General features: G+C 36.8%; 1 long non-coding RNA gene across 2 annotated transcripts; it reads left to right on the forward strand.

Moving 5' to 3' along the window:
• The first annotated feature begins 265 nt into the window (after positions 1-265).
• LOC131332227 (uncharacterized) lies at positions 266-5,715 on the forward strand. Of its 2 annotated transcripts, none has more exons than XR_009201625.1 (5): positions 266-486; positions 999-1,127; positions 4,006-4,164; positions 4,751-5,106; positions 5,233-5,715. It is a non-coding gene; the product is annotated as an uncharacterized LOC131332227 (long non-coding RNA). The 2 variants fall into 2 exon arrangements; XR_009201626.1 differs by lacking the exon at positions 266-486 and adding an exon at positions 521-708.
• The last annotated feature ends 223 nt before the right edge of the window (positions 5,716-5,938 follow it).

The raw sequence follows: 5,938 nt of genomic DNA on the forward strand, positions 1-5,938 counted from the left end.
AAAAAATAACTAAATTGACAAGTTTTAAAAGTGCCGAAGGCAACAGGAAATTCCTCTCTCACTCTTAAAGTGTAAAAAAAGAGTAATCTTGTATTTTATTCATACAAATATAAAAATCGACATATTTATGAATTCATTTTATATGTCCATTCACACAAACAAATACTATTTGTAAAGAAACATGCAGTAAAAATTGGGGCACCTGCCTCTCCAATTAGTGAAAAAGAATTACATATCTTGCGGGAGTTTAGGGAAAAATTTACAATGAGAGAGAGAGATGTATTTGGTCACCAAAAACGATAATGAATCCGTGACTAAATTGTGGTCTCGTGAATGTTTGGACGCCAGGCGGCGTTAATATTGACCAAGTATAGCTTGAGAGAGCAATACCCTTCTGGCTTTTGGTCACCAAAAATGGTTTTAAAAGTGCGGCAATTTATTGTACTGTTGCCGTCGTTCGACGCGAGACGAGACCATAACACTCAGGTTTTTTAATTCTCCCTTTCAGCTGTTACTAGTTCAGTTAGGTTTTTATTAGTATCTATTAATGTCTCACAGCCCTTGAGAATATTCAGTTATGGACTGCATTGGTTTCTCAAATCCGAAACCAATCTTCATCATAAATGAGGGCTTGAATTAGAAATTTCCCCTATTTTCCCTGTCTACTAGTTAAGTTAGGTTTTCTGTTTCTTGGAGGCATGTGGGCAGGTCTGCTATAAACCTTTTGCTTGATCCTGAACTGGGGTTTATTTGCTGAAGTTCTTTGTACAATGCCTAGTTTTGCTTTCTCTGTTGAATTGTTGTCTTGGTTTTTTCGTGTCCTGTTTTTCTGCTACAGCTAGGGGGTGTCCTAGTGAAGTGAATTGTGTTTTTGTCCAGGCCATTCACATTATTAATCTTAGCAATCATTAAATGATTATCCAATTTTGATAATGTCATTGACTCATTGGAGATATCCTTACTATTCAATTGATAGATTTCCTTGTTTTACTTCTCAGTTTTTGACCCATGCTCTTCTCTTGGCCGTCTCACATTTCGTGTTTGGGAGGGAAGGGGAAACGGCAATTTGCAGCTTTGGAATTCAAATCCGGACTTCAAACTCTATAGAATAGCTGGTCATCTACCTGGTTAACATCTTAATTTGTCTTGTCTGCTTCTGCTTGGATAAGCTTGAGAACTTGTTAAACATGCAACAACTTCACATGAATAGCTAAGGCTTAGTTGCATGAAGCGGGGAGTGGGTGATATCCGAATCGGGGTGACCGAGTGGAGGTAGGGGAGCGGCGAATTGTAGAAGTTGTTCATTTGGGTGCCATAGAGGAGCGTTTAGGATTAACTTCTGAAAAGATAAATGGGAAAGGCTACAATATACACCCAATCATATGCACCCCAAAATGTTAGTAATTCGTAGAGAAAATGTTATGAATCATATTGCTAAAAAAGTACGGTTTTAGTATAAAAGTTATGAGACGCAGCAAAATATTACGATCTTAGTGAAAATGTTACCAATCCTAAACGTTACGAATTCTATTATTGGAAAGTTACAATTTTTTAGTTTAAAAGTTACAAGATGCACCAAAATATTATGAATCATAATGAAAATATTACGAATTTTATTGGTGAAAGGTTACTAGTTCTAGAATAAAAATTACAAAACGGACTAAAATATTATGAATCAATTATACAATAGGTGCATATGGTACATATTTTTAAAGAATGTGTATTGTAGACTTTTCCTAAATGGAAAATAGTAGATATTATACAGTAATTCGTGATTGTGTGATGTGCCAACCTCAAAATTTGTTTATTAAGTAAATGAAGAAGTTTGAGTTAATATTTTCAAGTATCTCATCAATACTTCATATTTTCTCTTGCTTGGCATATTTCGCTTCTTTTTGTTGTTGTTGTTGTTGTTGGGAGTTATATACCTAACAGTAAACAAGTTCTATACTAGGTTGAGCGGACTCATTTCTTGATTGGGAGCAAGGTTTTTAGGGGAGTCTGACTTGGGATGCAACTGCGAGAGCGAGGTTCTTTGGTGGATTTGCCACCCAGGTTCCAGCAACTAAGAGCTAAGGTACCATACATCCATTGTATGGGTTGATATAAGTGCAACCTTACTCACCTTGCTTCAGCCAGGTTTCAGATTTATATGTATAGGAGTAGTATTTTGTGTTTCTTGTTTCCTTTTTCAAGTAATACATTTAAGTGAACTAATGTAATGAGTTTCTTTTTCTTTTTTTTCCCATGGTACCGTTCACTGATTGTCAGGTCAACTTCTCCTAAAAGTTTCAGATAAAGACTTTGTTTGACGTTTCTGAATCCTTGTACTACTCTTTCTGGCTTGGGGATGGCAAAAACTATTGAATAAACTAACCTTGATGGGACAAATTTGGGAAGCATTAAGCTGGTAGGGGTGAATTACAAGGTGGAAGGTTAAGTCAAGTTGTGTTTTGGACAAGGGTGTCTGGAAGGCTATGCCGATTCATTGGTGATCGATATATGTGAAATTACTTAAGTACCCTCAAGAAAATAATTTATTTCCAATAATGACTATCATATAAAAGGTAGACGATATCTTACTAGGGTTTTCTGCATCTTTAGGTGTTCCTCTTATAGCGGTCAATGTTGTCTCCCCCTATTTATGCTACACCCATCTCATACCACCACCTTCATCTTTTGAACTACCTCTCTCCTTTTTCTCTTTTTTTTTTTTTTGAACAACAAAGAAGAATCCTGTGCCACTCCGGAATAAGAACGGGGCAAGCCCGAAACCCCCATAATACATTTACAGATTACACCCTAATGCTCTCTAGTGCTCTTCTTGCAATTGAAACACCCTCAAAAGCATTAGGTCGAACCCATGGGTTTGGTATGTTCTCGGATATCTCTTTAATGTTTTGGTGAACTAGTAAATTCTGTGTGTGCACTCGGGCACTAGCATACAGATCTCTGTCTCTCTAATAATAAACTCATTACATGCTTTGTTAGGCTACTTTATGATCCAGATCGATAGATTTTGGAAGTCATATGATTTGTTCCTTGTTAAATGTTATATGCGACGAATTTTCCATTCCCGATATTGAATCCATTCCTAATTCTTTTTATTTCATTTGTTTTTTTGATGTAATAAGTTCATAGTGTTGTTCTAGCGAATTATTAGAGGGGACTGTCCATCCATAGACTTTTTAGAGGAATGGTAAAATTCATAGATATCTTAAATAAGAAAGTATAACTATACATGTCCATACACAAGCCAACCACATCAAAAAACAAAGTAATGAGGAAAAGAACAAAGACCCAAGAAGACAAGCAAACCCAGACCAATCAAACCCCTTATCTTGGATCCTAAAAATTTAGAAAACTAGCCTTCAACACCAAACATGCGAACCACAATACCTGCAAAGACAAAAGTTAAGGTCCAGAAAGCAAAGGTAAGTCAATAGAAAGCATGGTGTTGCGGGATACGAATGTCGGTATTATTAGAATAGTTAGATTAGCACCTTGGAAGAGGGGTTGAACTCTTTTTTTTTTTTGCTCGGCCAAGGGTTGAACTCTTGACCTCCTTTTTCGTAGCACCTAAGTGCACCCCTAATGTCGTTGGGCCAAAGGCCTCTTGGCACTTGTGCATGTTCTTAGTTAATGTTAATATAACTTTTCACGTATAGGCATATATGGATGCAGAGTCCCCATAAACCTAGTTTTCGTGAATAATTATTTCTCTTTCATTTGTTTTATTATATATATACAGAAAACTTCTAGTGAGACGAGAGCAAGTGTAAGTTATATATGGTCTCTAATGGTGAATGAGGTTCAAGATAAGTATGGTCTGGACCTCTGTCTCAAACTGGCCCTTTCCTCTTAATTTTGTTAGAATTATCTTTGTAGTTTGTTTTCAACATCAAATTAGAGCATTCTATCTCATTGTTTCTGTGAAAAATTTCTTCCTCCGATATGATTGACTTGGAATTCTTATGGATCTCTCTCTCTCTTTCTCTCTCACAGAATGGGCCACACAGTGACAACAGCTGTTTGCTATCGGATAGGGGCAAGGCTTTGGTGGTGTGTTGGAGGCCATTTACATGGATTGTTGTTCATTGCATTTCATTCAAAATCCAACGAGGTGATAAGGCATTCATTCAAAGAAGGATTGGATTATGGCAGGTAATTAAGTGTATCTGAAGAAGAAAGGAAACAAATTTATATATGTATTTATTGCTCACTTAATTAATTCTCCAATTTTGCATTTGGTATGAACTAGATGAGAAATATTTTATCAGCTTACAATTCGTTATCGTGAATACACAAATATGAATTTCCTTTTCCACAATTTTCTTAATGTCATGCAGCTGGCCTATTAATGGCACGAATTTGAGAAAAATTATAATGAAGGGTGACGTTATCATTGTTCAACAATTGAGGTTGCGGGTATTTGATGACTCAAAGTGTCCACAAAAATAACCCCTGTACCCGCCATTTTGTACATAATTTTGTTATACACTACACCTCAATTTTCTTATGAGCTAGTGTGACGATAGTTGGTCCATGTTGGATAAATTTTGGATATGCTAGTAAATGTCTAGCTAGCACAAAAACATTTCCAGTCTTTTCCTCACACGTGACTCATACAAAATATTTTGTTTTGCCACGTAAAATTGCTCTGTTAAACTTAGCGCGTGATCTGCCCTTCAATTTTAACTAGCAGGTTATGGAATTGGATTAAAAGTACGTATCTTTCTTATGGATGCAGGGAGGAGGGAATATTAGAGTTCAAAATTCAAAACCCTAGGTTCTAGAACATGCCAAGCCCACTTATAAAATGGACCTTAACCTCTCCACAGAAACAACATGCACCCATTGGAGAAGGTGTGAAAATTAACCCAGGAACCCTCTACGCCTATAAATAAGCCTTCAGTGCAAACCCGACCTTCACCAAAGGAAGCAGCCTGAAACTCTCTGTAAACTCCTGAAATGAGAAGTTGTGGAGGATTCAACATAGATGGAGCCAAAGAAGAAGCCGACAACGGAGAGGAAGATGAAGACCCTCCCTCAAAACGGTACCATCCATGGATTAAGTTATCGGATCAGTGATTTACCAGATGTTAGGTACGGAACTACATCTCTCCTTCTCCTTCTCACACACGATTATTTTTACTGTCTGTTTTCTATCAACAAGAAAGTAGTAGAAATATTTTATGGATATTGACAAGACTGTGTTCATCATGTGAACAGTGTTAAAAGTTTTCCCGCCCGGCACTGCTCCGGTTCTGCGTTCGTGGCGTGCGAAAGAAGGACTGCACGTGTTCTGGCACTAAAACTTGGCCCTCCCGAAGATTCCCCTTGGATTTCATCGAGCTACGAAATACCAAGACCGGATCTGTTGTTTAGCTCCTCCTTTTCAACCTGCACATACAGACATGTTTAGTTGGAATCTTTCAATGGTTTCACTAAACTGTAGGGTGCGGATTGATACCTAAAATCTAAAGATAGAAGACACACTCGGATATCCATCTAAATTTGTGTAGGATATCCATCTAAATTTGTGTAGGATACGAGGACATTATGTAATTCATTTGATTTTGTGTACGGATACGAGGACATTATGTAATGATTTGCTTTCGATTTTCCGATGTATTGGACATTTTTTGTTGGTCCTCTCATGTAAGTTCTATACAATTCAAGTTATAAGGGTATGAAGATGTATTTGCTTTGTATTATTTGTTTAGTTATCATTATAAGTTCATGTTTCCTTCAAAAAATGGTTCATATCTTTTCTTGGTTAAGATCTTCTCTGATCCAAAATGGGACCTATTATGATCTCATTCGATGATACAAATCGTTGATTTTGCAAGTACAGAATTCATTCCAATTGATATATCAGTCCAATAAATCTAATTTTTTTTGCAGAGTTCCTAGCTAGATCTCCAGGCTTCTAAAG

Source organism: Rhododendron vialii, chromosome 7a, assembly GCF_030253575.1.
Source record: "Rhododendron vialii isolate Sample 1 chromosome 7a, ASM3025357v1".
NCBI lineage: Eukaryota > Viridiplantae > Streptophyta > Magnoliopsida > Ericales > Ericaceae > Rhododendron > Rhododendron vialii.